Here is a 15,017-nt window from a genome sequence, read left to right as displayed (position 1 = left end):
GTTTAGCCAATCAGCTGGGCAGAAGGACAGGAAGTGGAAGGCGGGACTTCCTGGAGGGGGGCAGAAAAGTTTGAGGGTTGGAGAGGGAGGAGAATTTTTGGATGGTTGGGGGAGGACGGAGGGAACTGGATGCCGACTGGCCCAGGGGTCATAGTGGCAAGTGTTTGGAATATATGTATGTTATAAGGTTTAGAGTAGTTTGTTTAGTTTACAAGTAGATTAGAATCAGTCCAGACTCTGCCTGGCAAAGTGTTGGCAGCTTTAAAGTATGTTTTAGTCTCTCTGTGTCAGTTATTTGCTTTGTAGGCTGAATGGATACAAAATACTGTAACACATAATTGCCAACACAACACTAAAAATAATGTGTGTGTGAAGGCCTGAGGTCAGTTTCAGGACCTATGCACCTCTTTGTTTGCTTTGACAGTCTCTCACTGGCCTGGGACTCATCAAGTAGGCTAGGCTGATTGGGGAGTGAGCCCAAGGAATCTACCTGCCTCTGCCTGTCAAGCTCTGGGATTAACAGTATAAGTGTCAACACCAGTTTTCTTTTAAAAATATGATTCTGAGGATGGAACTCAGTTTGCCACGTTTGGTCTGCTGAACTTTACATACTGAAACGTTCCCACCTTCCTGGGCCCTGGAAGGAAGCTCCGAGGCCACTAAGTTCACCTTTTGCACTGTAAAGATGACAGGATTGAGGGCCAGGGTAAATAAGACCCCGGTATGGCTAAAGACCCAAAGAAGATTGAAGCCGGCAGCCCAGAGTTACCAGGCCTGAGCACAGTGTCTGCTGCTTGTGCAGGGCTTGGCAATGCCCATGCCTCTTTCTCATTAGTGACCTCCTGGCCTCTCTTCCCCTAGAGCCTGCGACAGAGCCTGGTGTTTTCTACACAGATGAAGAAGCAATACCACCAGCTCCCACACTCATATTGACCAGCAGAGGTCATACCCTACATAAGACATTGGGGATGGTGGTGGAGTTTGTTAACGCTGCCCACAGGGTCATTGACAGGACTTCCGAATCTACGCACAGTCTGTTTCCCAGGCTGCTCTCTCCAAGCCTTGCTCTGCCTCCCCACTGGACTCTTTGGCCTAGAGATTTTGGTCTTGTCCCTTCACTCTAGATTGGAAACCACTGACCTAACCAGGCCTCTGTTTTTGCTGCCTCACACCCACGGTGTCTGTGTTCTTGACTCCTATGTGACCATCTCAGGCTGCAGGCATGACTCACATTTGGTCTTGACAAGGACCTGGCAAGCCTTGGGGGCTGGGGGGGGGGTAGGATATTTCCCACTTCCCATTTTCACCCTGTCATTCTCCTCCAGGTGGATCCAGTCATCAGCTTAGACTTACCTGTTCTCGAATCTTCCCCAAAACAACTCAGCCTTCAGCAGTGACTCTTTTTCTCAACTTCCTACATCTTGTCTGTCTGTCTCTCTCTCTCTGTGTGTGTGTGGTGTACGTGCGCGCGCATGTGCACTAGAGCCAATGTCAGTATCAAGTGTCTTCCTCAAGTGTCACCACTCTAGCTTTTGAGGCAGGGTCTCTCCCTGAACCTGGGGTTCACTGATGCAGCTGGGCTGACTGGCCAGGGACCTTGCTGACAGCCTCTTCTGAGCTAGGGCCACAAGCATGTGCCACCATGCCCAACTTCTATGTTTGTGCTGGCGAATCACACTTGGTTCCTCACACTTGCCCAGCAAACAACTTGTAAGCTGAGTAAAGGATCTTGGGATCTTGCTAAGTAGGGGACATCTCCAGGTCTCCTCTTCTCTCAACCCCTCCAGTATGGGCATCTTGAATAAGACTCCAGACTCCTCAGTGTGCGTTCTTTGCACCCTGGGGCCCACCACTCGCCTTGTCTGTTTCATTTCCCCCTCCCTGCTCCAGCTCTCTCGGTGACACTATGATGACTTCGTCACATGCCCCTCTCCCATTAGATTCACTGGTATCTTCAAGTTGCTAACTACATTTGCCCTTTTATCACTATATCTTCGTACTGCCTCCACCAGGAAGTCTTCTGTGATCATAATATCCTCATCTGGTCCTGACAGATGGTGGCGATGAACTCCCTCCCTCCCCAAGGGGCAGGCTCTTCTCTTGTGAATCTGTCGGATCCTTAGACCCTTTACTACCCGAAGTGCTGTCAGGTGACATTCTGGATTTTAAAGGCCTGGGTCACATGCAGTTCAGTCAGCTGCCTGGTGACATCTTTGCCACCTGACGCTGCCACGATGTGAGGAGATTCAGTCTGGCTGCCTGCGGAGACAGAGCCTTGTCTCTCTCCCTGCTGATCTGGTCATTGGAAACGTCTTGGATGGTCAGTTGCCATGAGTCACAGCTGCATCAGAGTGCCATCTGTGAGAGTGCTCACATTGCTGCTAGAGATCAGCTGCTCTGCTGCCATGGCTCCCTGCCTGTCAAGGCAGCTCAGTACATGGAGCGAGATACCCCCCCCCCCAAGACTCCTCCCCCTAACAAGTCTCTGCAATGTGCTGCTGCTATTGTTTGTCCTGATGATGACATTGGCCGCCTCCAACTGACTACCTCCATCCATGGCAGCTTTCTGGTGAGCAAGCATTCCCTGAGTCTGAGCTGCAGCTGGGTGGGTCAGGAGCCCAAGGGTGGGCCAGTAGACTGTGGGTGAAAGTGACAGTGGGAAAGTGTTCTAGTGGCCTCCTGCTGCAGGCACTTGGTTGGGATGAAGGGAGCTTGCTGGTGAGAATGGATCCTGGAGGATGCCCTCTGCCTCCCACTAACTGACCTCTGTGCAAGAGACAGAGACTAACTTCAGGCCACTGGGTGTGGGCTGGGAACTGGGTCTATGCTATGTCTAGTGCTGGGTGGTGCCTCCTCCCTGGATCAGGGTCTCTTTCTGTGTTTTCCTGATGCCTGCTGCTGGTCGTCATTGGGAAACCCTGGGGCATTGCCAGTGGAGAGCTGCCTACTTACTTTTCTGCACAGGCTCTGGCCCAGTTCAGTGGCTAGGCTGCCATGCTTCCCCTGTCTTGAACTTAAGATGGACTGCGCCCTGCCTGTCACCTTCTTGAAGGCGGTGGCTGCTATCCCACTTCCCATGATCCTCCGCTGCTGTGGCCTGATTTGAAGGCCTGATATTTTCCAGCTTTTTCTCTTTTGGCGGGGGAGGTTTCGGGGAGGGCTGGGCGGCAGCTCTGTTCTAGTCAGAAACTAAAAGGCTCGTTGGGTTTTCTGATAGCCTTTGAATGGGCCCTTCTCACAGACAGCTCCTCGCAGCTGTGAGCGCTTCAGACTCTGCACATGGAGGGGGGCAGAGCAGATATGAAAGGCTCCTCGGCTGCCACAGAAGAAGGAGAATGTGGAATAAAAACGACAATGTGGCTGATACATGAAACGGAGAAATTCTGGCACTCACTGTATCATTAATCTGTCTAAAGTGGCTTTGATCTCTTCTGCTTTAATTAACTTGTAATTATAACATGGTGATTTCTGCGGCAGGCAGGATCCGGGAGCTGGGCCTAACAGCACCTTCATGTTCTAGAGACGTCCGTGAGGGGAGCTGCCTCATCTGCCTTTCAGAGAGCACTCCATACCCTGACCATACATGGACATGTGTGCATGCTTACACACACACACACACACACACACACACACACACACACACACACACACAAACACATGCACCCTCACAATGCACACACTCAGACACATGGACATTTCACATATTTGTTCACATGGGTATACATGTGTACATGTACACATAGAAACCATGTACACATAGACACATGTATGCATGCCCACATGCTTATACATATATGTGTGTACAAATGAGGTCCCACATATGCACATACATACACACATTCATACATGTACTACTACATACCTACACTGATGTGTATACACACAGGCACAGTCACTCATACACACTCTCACATATTCATGCACCAACACACACCTACACATGTATACACGTACACACACACACAGACACACACACACACACACACACACACACACAAAAGCGCGCGCGCACACACCCTTTCACTCCCAGACTTATCTGCCACTGTCATCATGGAGTAGTAGTCATGTGTTCATGTGACTGCCAGGTGCCATTCTGAGTCAGGTGTTTATGACAGTGGCTACGTGAGTAAAGTTGGGGGTAGCAACTGGCAGACAAATGGCACTCTCTGGACACCATCACAGGTAGTTTGATCAGGCCTACTTTTTAAAGGAGGCCCTGAGACACCATGAGCTCCTCTGCTCAGTTGCCTAAGGTCCCCACCCTGCTGCAATCCCCCAACCCCGCCCACAGGGGAAGGGACAAGGGGCCCTACCGCTGTACTCTGGATGTTGGGTTTGGCTGTGAAGCTAACTGCTGGATGGCACATAGGGAAAAGCATGACTGAACATGGCTCACTGCCACTGCTAAGAGAGTGTGTGTGTCCGGGCTTGCCTCTGGCTCCGATGGTATTGTGATGCAGGGCAGGCTAGCAGACGCCACCTTACACATGTGGTGCTAAGAGGGTGCCATGAGTTAACCTGTTGAGTTTGTATGTTTGAGACAGGCCCTACTGTGTAGCCCAGGCTATAAAAAACTCCTCCTCCTGGATCAGCCTCCCAAGTGTTAGGGTGGCAGGCATGCACCACTCTGCCCAACTCATCCTGTAGTTTTGATAAAGTGTCACCTACAAACTGCATACTGGAGGTCTGGGATTCTAGCACTGGCTCATAAATCTCTCTGCCCTTAGACCCGTGCTCTTTTCTCTCTGCCATGTGGGTTTGGAGCCAAGGGCCTCTGGGACAGCGTTCAGTCTAGTGGCAATGGGGAGAGGAGCTGAGCCCCTGGGCTCATCCCCTTTGCCCTCCAGAGCTGACCTCTCAGCAGCATTTCACCTTGGCCTCCGCTGCAACTTTTAACTGAAAGAACACATCCCAATGCTCAGACACTCTTGGTCACCCAGGCATCTGCTCCAGCCCCTGCCAGAGGCATGTGCCAGAAGCTCAGCAAAGAACAGCGAGTTGGCCAACATTACAACAGGCTGGTGGTAGAGCCAAGATGGTGGTCCTAGCTCCTGGGCATAGTCAGAAAATGCTCCAGCATGTGAGGAATCTTTAGACAGCAGGACTGCCAGGCTGGCAAGGATGAACCAGATTACAGAGTGGAGTTTCATAGAGGTGCAGCCCCAGGCATGGGTTCACCGCTGCTTCTCAGAAGCCCCCTGCTGCAGCTTCTTGAGAGATTGCTCTGTGATGCCTGCCCTCCATGTATAGATTCTGAGAGGCCTTGAGGAGAGCCCTCTGTGTTGGGCTCAGTCACACGGGCCTCAGAAACACTGGTTGGGGTGCCACCCTGTCCCCGTGTAGTCCTGAGCTCATAGATCCTCAAGACAGATCTCAGGAAAGAATCGCTCCTGGTGATGCCTCTGAAGTGCTATAGGAGACACAGTGGGGAATTCCCTGAGGTTTTGGGTGGAGAGCACACATGAGAGAGAGAGGCATGGGGAGTCTTAGGAGGCGCCAGGATGAGAGAGGGAAGTGAGAGGTCAGATCGGGAGACAACCTGAGCTCTATTCTCAGGCTCTGCTTAGAGTCGGTCCTTTCCCAGGCCTAGGGATTGACTGAGCTGATCAAATTCTCTCTGACCTTAGCCAGCTTGAACTGGGTTTCACTCTTGGCTCCCTGCAACACCAGTTCATGTGCGTCCAGAAGAAGTGAAAATGAGATAAAGATATTTCCAAAGTAAGATGCTTTCCTCCCCTGGTCTGTGTATAGGTGTGTCACTTCTGGCCAGATGTTTAAGATGGAAATGAATTCAGGGCTGAGAGGGTTGCTGGCTCCACGTTGTCATCTGACACCCTTTCGTTCCCAGAGGTCTACCTCTGAGCCAGAACCCAGACATCTCACCAAAGTTTTGCTGTTGAGATTCTGTGTGACATTGAGGAGGTCACTGGAATTTTCTTACCTTCTATTTGTATTGGCGCCTCAAAAGAAGGCCTTAGCATCTTTTTTTTTTAACTCCCAGGCCATTTGCCTGCAAGGCCACTAACTTCTTTCCCCACCGCCCTTTAGAACTGCCCTCACCCCTTGTCTCAACTGGACTTGCCTGCAAAATTCATGCCAGTTCATCTGCCTCCCTTGGAGAATGTGCCTGGCTTTCCTCCTATGTTGTGTGGTCAAGGGCTCTTCTCTGGCTTCTCCGTGGTTGCTGCTGAGCCGGATAGGGCTCTTCTCTCTATAGGCTTCGGCATCCTCACTGTGTGGGCTCCACACTAATGCTTGGGGAGTAGGCCTCTGCCGGGGAATACACTCTGTCTTGGTGAGATAGAGTGCAAGCCACTTGCTATGGAGGAGATCCCCCTCCCCCACCATGCCCAGGAGCTTGCTCCAGGAACCTGCACCTCTCCTCTCCCACCTTACTCTGTCCCCGGCACCCCACTCTTAACTGCTTTCCCATCTCCCAGAACAAGGCCCATGGCAAGCCCAGTCCTCCACGGAACCATGCCCGTTGCACTTTCCTGAGGCATGGTGTCCTGGTGTTTCAGCTGGGCAGCTGAGGCCCCCTCACACCTCCCTAATTATCTCCTACTAATGGCAACTTTGTTCTTCCAACCTGGTTGCCAAGCCCTTGGGAGGGCAGAACATTGAGTCCTATCCCGGCTCCCAGCATTTGGTTCAAGGCCTGGCACAAAGCCAGCTCCTCGTATGCTACAGAATGACACTCTGATCCCTGCACCAAGGTCATCATCCATCTACAGGGAGTGAGATGGATAAGCAGAATTCATAGAGAATGTTTGGTAGCAGCATCTCAACGTTCTCCTAAGTGACCCATGGAGCATTCATTCATTCATTCATTCATTCACTGTTCATTAATTCATTCTTTATTTTTTTTACCATTCATTCAGCATACATTTGCTCATTCATTAATTTGTCTTTCATTCATTATTCATTCACTTTTTCATTCCTTAGTTCCTGGCCCTCTCTTCCTGCTTCCTGGGCACTGGGCATAGCAGGTCATATGTCTTTTCACACTAAGCCTAGATGTCGAGCTGGTGTTTCCAGGGGATCTTTGTGGCCTTGTCGTGGGGGGGGGGGGGAAGAGAGGGAGCAAGCCCACTTGGCTGTACCTGGGCCAGCCAGGTGTTCTTCCAGATGTGGTCAGTCCAAGCAGGGGGAGGGGCAAGACAACACAGGAGGAGATGCTGGGTGCTCCAAAAGTCAGGAGTTGGTGAGTGTTAGTATTTTGGGACAGGAAATAAGTACTATGCAAATGAAATGCAAAACTATGCAAATCGTGGGCATTCAATTCCAGTCCTGAGGTACTTTGGTAATAAGTCTGTGGCAGGGCTGGTAACTGAGAGGAAGGCATGTGACTTTAGGGATGAGCCAGAGGGGGGTTGGGTGTGGGCTTGCTGACATGTTGCACTCTCAGAAAGCCTCCACGGCTGCTGAGAAGGGGTCATGATGGGCCAGGCCATGCTTGACCGTAAGGAAGAGGCAGACCTCCTGCCAAGTGCCCCTTTGTGGGCCAAGGCAGGAGAACAGAGCCATAGGTCTCCCTTAGGCTCCATGATGGGGGAACAGGGAGACATCAGAAAGCCTCTTGGGACCCCAGTCTGCTCCAGAGCAGAGACAGGAACCGCAAGCAAGGGCTCCAGAGGCCACTGCTGCTGTTGCTGCAGGGAAGCAGCCGCTGTCTGCAGTGGCTGAAGCAGCCCTCCCTTCCACAGCAGCCACTGGCTTTTGGGACTCCCCAGGCCTCACTGTTTGTTAGTTCTTGACAAAGTACAGATATGTACAACGTTCTCTAAGATAAGGAAATGGAGGGTACAGGACCCTCAGTAGTGGCGATGGTACCTCTCAGAGCTCAGCATCAGGACTGGGAGTTATAGGCAGGGACAGTATCCAAGACTGGGGACATCTCATGGTCCTGTCTAAGGCAAAGCCTTGAGCCCAGAAGGCCAGTATCCTGTGTTATAGGAAGCTGAGATGAGAACCTGTAAGCTTTCAAAAGTTACTCTGATTGACTCAAACTCTTTTTTTTTCTTTTCAAAATTTTAATTTTTTTAGAACTTCATACATAAGTACTATATTTACATCATTTTCACCCTTCACTCTCCCACCAATTTTTCCTGTCTCCAGACTCCTTCTTGAATTTATAGCCTTTAAAATAATTATCATTACATATATGTATACACACACACACACACACACACACACACACACACACACACACACACACACCATATTACCTGCTGTTTGTGTGTACATATGTTTAGGGCTGCCCACTTGGGATTTGGTAGCCTATCAGGGATTTGAATTTTCCATCTCTCAGCAGCCATAGATCGCTTGTGGATCTGCATTTAGCTTTGGGACCTTGGGATATTTCCCCAGCCACATTGTCATGTCAGCTGATGCTGTTAATGTGCAGGTGATCATGCTGTTGAGATTTCATGGGTGCAGCCTCCCTGCCATGCCTAGAAGACTATTTCCCAGTAGGTGTCCTGGTCCTGACTTTTCTGGTCTCTCCGCCTTCTCTTCCAACAATGTTCCCTGAGCCTTATTTAGGTGTAGTGGTTACATTGTAGATGTATCATTTGGGGCTGGGTTCTCCCAGAAACACTTAAGTCTCTACATTTTGACCATCTGGTGGATCTCTGTCATAGTCTCCAGCTGGTACAAAAAGAAATTTCCTTGATGAGGGGTGAGAGCTACACTTATCTGTGTAAAGACAGGTATTTAGAATGCAGTTAATCCCAGCACTTGGGAGGCAGAGGCAGGCGAATCGTTGTGAGTTCAAGGCCAGCCTGGTCTACAAAGTGAGTCTAGGACAGCCAAGGCTACACAGAGAAACAGTGTCTCAGAAAACTAAAACCAAACAAACAAATAGAAAGCAGTTAGCAATTATATTGGTCTAGGAAGAGGGCATAGTAGTTTCTCTGTGTCCAGTCATGCTGTCCCCCTTCTACCAGAATTAGCTGGGGACATTAAACCTACATATCATCCCACCAAGGTGACGGCCACAGACTCCCACTTACGTGCAGACTCCACATAAGGGGGTGGAGGTGAGAAACATTTCTGGAGGCCAAGGCTGTGACTGAGGCCGGAGGATGGAGAATAGGTGAGAAACAGAGGAGGCTGCTGTGATGGCCAAGTGGTACAACAGGCAGCTCTTCTGACATGAATGGGCCCAGGAGAGCATCCCTCCTGCGTCCACCAGCTACAGACCAGCACAGCAGCTTTGCCAAGTCTGTCTGGGTGTGGTGAGGACCCCCAGGCTCTCTCCTGCAGCACCTAGACAGTGTGTTCCCATTGCGGAGGGCACAGATACAGGGTGGGAGAGGATGTGAACCAGTCTCGTATAATAGCATTTTCAGCAGCGTACTTCAGCAGCGCTGCCTGCTCCACTCATCCTGCTTGGTGAACCTGAAATGAGATGGTGGGTAGGACCACACTTGCAGCTTGGCTGACCTTGGGACCTCCTGCATCACTAGCAACAGAGGAAAAGGTCTTGCCTTTTCCCTTCCTCTGTTGGGCCCAGGAAGTGCCTGCCGTGGGACCCTGCTGTATTTCTCCAGGGATCAATAGCTGTTTTGGTTCCCTAATGGGCTCTTGGTGACCTGCAGCTCTGGCAGAGCTGTAGGGAGATGCATTAGCCCCCATTGTGTCCCTGAGGGGTGTTCAGCCTTAATGGAGGGAGGGACACAGCTGATCCAGTCTCTCCATTGTTTGAGATATTAATGAGGCTTTTTACAAATGTCACCTTGTTAGGGAGGGACAGAGACGACAGCACTGGGTCAGAAACACTGCTTCTTTGCACAAAAATCTGTTTACAAGGCATTTACCCACCCGCCCCATCATCCAGCTCTCTACTTATCTATTCACCCACCCTACTGATCCATTCATCCATCCTGCCATCTACCTGTCCATCCACTCGCTAATTTATCTACCTGTCATTTCACCCACCTACCCATTCACCCACCATCCACTCACCCACCCACTCACCCACCCACACACCTACCCTCCCATCTACTCACTGATGCATGCATTTATGCAACATGTATCATTCTTCCATCCATCCATCCATCCATCCATCCATCCATCCATCTTTTTGAGGTCTTTTATATGTATCAAGCCAAGCTCAGAGTATGCAAAGCTAAATACAATGCAGCCAACACACCACTTTGCATGTTAGTCAAAGCCAAGAGAGAGTACAGGTTCAGAGCGTCACTCATCATAGACTGGGATCTAGGATGACCTATGAGAGGATAGGATTGTGACCCTGTGCCACTAGTACTGAGATTCTATGACTCTACTGTGTCCCGGGCTCCAAACAACTGTCCTTTTCCCAGCCCCTGTTCCTGTTCTGTATGAATAAAGACAGTGACCTGTCATCTGGCTCTCAGTGGGGGAAGGGCTGCTGAGTCACCAGTGAAGGATTCATCCACACCCAACCTCCAGGCTTTTCTCTGAAAGGAACTGGTCCAAAACTGAAGAGTCAGCGGGGTGACTCTTTAAATGTCGCTATGACTCCATGGTGCCCGGAAAGCCAGCCAAGGGGAGACCTCACAGCCAACCCATTTAACACTTCTGGAGCAATGCATCTCATGGTCATTTTAATGAGATTCCCTAAAACTACCCTGTGTGTATGAATACATGTTCCTGTGGGTGTATGAGGTATGTGTGTATATATGTGCTAGAAGTTGATGTCAGGTGCTTTCTTCAGTCTTTCTCCGCACTATTATTACTATTTTTGGAAACAAGGTTCTTCACTGAACCAGGCACTGTCCATCTCTGCCCACCCCATATCTTGGGTAACAAGTATGCCGACACACTCAGCTTTTCCAGCGGTTTTTGAGGGATTCAAACTCAGGTCTTCATACCTGGTTGAATCATCTCCACAGACTCTAAAGTCTACTCTTGAACCCCAGGTTAAGATCCTCAACTTTGGGGGCCTAGGGAAAAGGCTCAGTGGGTAAAGTAGAGCTTGTTCAACATGCGTGCCGACCTGAGCTTAGATCTCCAGAACCCATGGAAAAGCCAGGTTCAGTGGCTTGTATCACAAACCCCAGAACTGGGCGTCGGGGAGGGGCAGCAGATGGCGGCAAACAGATCCTGGGGCACACACAGCCAGCCAGTGTAGCCAATCAGTAACCTCCAGCTTCAGCGAGAGACTCTGCTCAAAAAAAAAAAAAAAAAAAGGAAGAAGAAGAAGAAGAAGAAGAAGAAGAAGAAGAAGAAGAAGAAGAAGGAAGACATCCATATCAACCTTTGGCCTCCACATGTGCACTCATGGACACACACACCCCTATACATGTATGTCACACACATGCACACAGTGCACATGCAACCCCACATAGATCAGCTCCACAAATTAAATTTCCATCTCAGACCACTGAAACATCCTCACATCACTAGAGAACCCTGGTGTCCAGCCCCTACTGGCAGAAGGAGTTTTGACACCCACTGGCTTTGCCCCCTGGGCAATGTAGCCACTGGGGAAGATGAAGACAAGTCGCCATTTCTTGCTAGAGTCGGAATGCGGAGATGACAGGCAGGGAGGAAGTCTTGCATCACTCCCACCCCCCACCACGTCTCTTTGCCTCAGAGAGCCTTGGGACCGATTCATTACTTATTCCTTCCCCAGTTCTGAAGACGGATCGTGTAGCTATGTAAAATAAGTGTAACAAATAAAGGAAATACATTTAAAATGTACAAGAATTGGCCAATTTTGCAATATTTCACCTCAATTTTATAGGCTGTCAAATATACTTGCGATGCACGTGCGCTAAGCACGTCAAGTGTATAGAAACCAAAGCTCCATTATTTGACTGCGATGGGCCAGGGGAATAGCCGTGGAGTAATGTTCTGTCTGCGGTAACAGCCTTTCTCTGAAGCTGTCTTCATGCAGGGGAGGAATCCAGCATCCTCCCTGAGCTCTCATCCAATTATTGTCCCTCTTAGCGCCCTTCCGCTATGATGTCTTTGACAGTTAGCCGGTGGGTGGACAAGGACTGCGCCCGTGATGCAGTGGAGTGAGGGGAACATTGGCCCCTGGCCCAGGTTGATGAGGTTATGGAGGAGAACAAATGCAAGAATTCACCCCAAGACCTGTGGCTCTGGGTAGCAGGCAAACCATGCGGGGCCCTGCCCTGGAGATGTCACACAGTCAGCTCGCATTTCCCCTGGGGTAGATAGGCTCAGGTAAACTGAGTCACACTTGAGTCAAGGAGTGACCATACAGCATTACTGAGGCATGTTCAGGCACACTACTGTGTAAGGCTATGCTTTGTCACTCACTGGCTGTGCTTTTTCAGGTCACGTGTAGACTCTCTGGACTTCACTTTTCCTAGCTTTGAAAAGGAAATAGTGATTCCAGGATTATAGGACTGTTGCCATCCCATTGAACAACTCTAGGGGGCGCTGATGATGCTGCCTAATAGATGATGGTCCTGGGAGCTGTGCAGTATGCTACCTATGCATCTGTACACCGCTGCTCTGCATGATGTAAAACTGCCGCTACACAGCTGGTATGTGGTGAGTAATAGCCGTTATTAGCACGGTGAGTCTCACTTCCTTGCACAGCCAGCCCTGGGATGCTGGATCTGGAGGGCCCAGATGGGCCCGCTTTACAGAATGATATAAAAAGAAGAGATTGGTGTCAAGAGAATAGAATCTAGATTCAAATGAGTGCTCTGCCGCTTCCTAGCTGGGTTACCTCAGGCAGTTGCCTGACCCCCTACCTCTGTCTCTGGTCTTCTCTGAAAAGGTTCAATAGCAGAGCCCCTACAGGGGTTACCGGCAGCCCTACAAGTTCTAGCATTTACAGGGTAGCGTCTGGCACACAGCAGGTGCTGGGTGTCAGTGGTCACGGCAAAGTGGACAACAGCTCGAGAATGTGTCTACTGTGGGCTCAGAGCTGCTTAGAAGCATCGTCATAAGTACCCATGGCAATATGGATGAATGGCAGAGATCTGGCACTGAAGTGGACATGCAAGCACACACTCCCTGTGGGAGTGAAGGGAAAAGGTGGAGCGAAAGAGAGAGAGAGGGTTGTATAGATGGGTGAGACTCAAGCATGACTAAGGGATTCTTGCTGATAGAGCTCACTGACAGTCCATTGTCCTTAGTCTGGTAACTACCGGGTTGGAGTTGTTTCTTTCTTTTTTTTTTTTTTTTTTTTTTTTTTTGCAAGATACCAGGGATATTGTCACCTGCATCTAGATGGCACCAGGTAGGCTGAGTGACTTCTGTCCTTTGAGCCAGAAGACCCTGGGTTCAAACTCAACCTCTGCCTCTTCTCAGCTTCTGGAAGAACTCTTTTTCCCTGAGCTGATCCAGAACTAAGGAAGGGACAGAGAGACCTTGATGGAGTCCTTTTAGTTTCAGAGCTGGGAGGGGGAGCCACTGCTGGTCACCACCTCCCACACAGCGGGAGAGAGTTGACAGCTGCTTTGTGAGCTCGCAGTCATGCAGAAGCCTAGACTGCAAGGGAGTGGAGGTGGCACTTCGCAGGTACACTGCACCCTCAGCAGCGTTACACCTGCCCTCTCCACTGCCCCACAGTGGCATGGGAGCCCATGCAGTGGATCAGTGTAGCTGCAGGAGGACAGATCAGGATCTCAAGAGCTAACCTAAAGACATTTTAGTGCTAGAAGGGACCATGCACCCTTGCTTCTAGCTGGGCTCGGAATGTGCAGGAAGACATCAGGCAAGCTACAGAGATGGGATAAGGGGCTTGAGTGGAACCCAGTTTAGTGTGAGGGGCTGGAGGGCTCACAGGGATGATAAGAAGGGGGAAATTCAAATGGCCTGCTGGTCCATGGGGGTCCCCAACATGTCACAGGCAAACCGCAACAATGGTGTCCCTGGAACAGGCAGGGAGGGGCATGAGTGAATGAATGAATGAAAGAATGAATGACTTCTGTCATTTACCCCATTGGGTACCACTTGGATGCAGGTGATCACATCCTTAGTATCTGCAGAATCCAGATGATGGTTGCCGGACTGGAATGTGCATCAGAAATCTAAGCTGTCCCCAGCCTCCACCCATCCCCACTGCTCTAGGCTTCTTGCTCCATTCTACCCTCTCTACCATCTCCTCTCTCCACCTTGACATCCAGCTCTCATGTCTAGGCCTGAGAAAAGGGGCTGAGGCATCACAGCCTGCGATCCCTGAGACCATGAGCCAGAGCCGGTCTTCTTCCCACGTCACTGGGCATGGTGGCTCACATGGTAATCCCTGCACTGGGAAAGCTGAGGCAGAAGAATTGTTAGTGTTGATGCTATTCCTGGGCTACAGTGTGAGACAATGTCAACTCCAAAACCACACAAAAAAGATAAGAAAATATCCAAGCATCCCCCCTTTCTAAATTGTGTCCCTGGGCTCTTTCACAAACACAAGCTGTGGATACATAAGTACTTAATGCAAACTTCCAGGAACAAATGTAATGTGTCTGGAGGTGGGAACTCTCCAACTACCTAGTGGCCTTTGTCACAGTCACCATCCCCTGCAGCCTCTACTCCTTTCAGGAGACTGGATGATGCTTTGGCAAGCAGAGGGAACACAGGTGGTGAGGTGATCAGTGCCTGGCTTTGATTTCTGACCCTCCTCACTACAGCCCATCTGACTGTACACAGGCCATTTCTAGCTGTGCCTGGTGGTCACCGGCCTCAGGCTGTTGTGTAAGGTGTGGCTAGGAAATAATATAGAACACACTGTTGGGCATCTGATATGTAGTAGGTGCTCAGTAAATGTTATTGTGCATTGGTAACGCTGAAGTCTGGGTAGCTCTGTGCAACACATGTTTATTTCTCACTAACCAGTCAGATGCTAGGATGGCCCAGGTGGTTGTCCAACCACACAACCTGAGGTCTCCAGAATTAGAGTGAGAAGGATGGAGATTGTTTTCAGGCATCTGTGTCCACATCCATCTGGAAGACGTGGTCCAACTTGCAGGGAATGACAGCACATGTCACTCACGGGGAGCCTGTGATGACGTCCCAACCCTGGACACTTCAGCTGCAGTGTTGTTGGAAAT

General features: G+C 50.2%; 1 protein-coding gene and 1 long non-coding RNA gene across 2 annotated transcripts in view; both read left to right on the top strand.

The window, feature by feature from the left end:
• IGSF21 (immunoglobin superfamily member 21) overlaps positions 1 to 15,017 on the top strand; it is a 375,328-nt gene that overhangs the window by 50,966 nt on the left and 309,345 nt on the right. The gene's annotated exons all lie outside the window — the stretch shown is intronic.
• LOC311600865 overlaps positions 2,364 to 15,017 on the top strand; it is a 47,484-nt gene continuing 34,830 nt past the window's right edge. The window contains exon 1 of the long non-coding RNA XR_014780388.1: positions 2,364 to 2,569. This is a non-coding gene — a long non-coding RNA (uncharacterized lncRNA). The remainder of the gene's footprint in view (positions 2,570 to 15,017) is intronic.

The sequence above is a fragment of the Acomys minous genome (genome assembly GCF_964271855.1).
Source record: "Acomys minous genome assembly, chromosome: 6".
NCBI classification, from domain to species: Eukaryota; Metazoa; Chordata; class Mammalia; order Rodentia; family Muridae; genus Acomys; species Acomys minous.
Note: the sequence above shows the minus strand (reverse complement) of the source record. Positions and strands in the feature narration are given on the sequence as shown.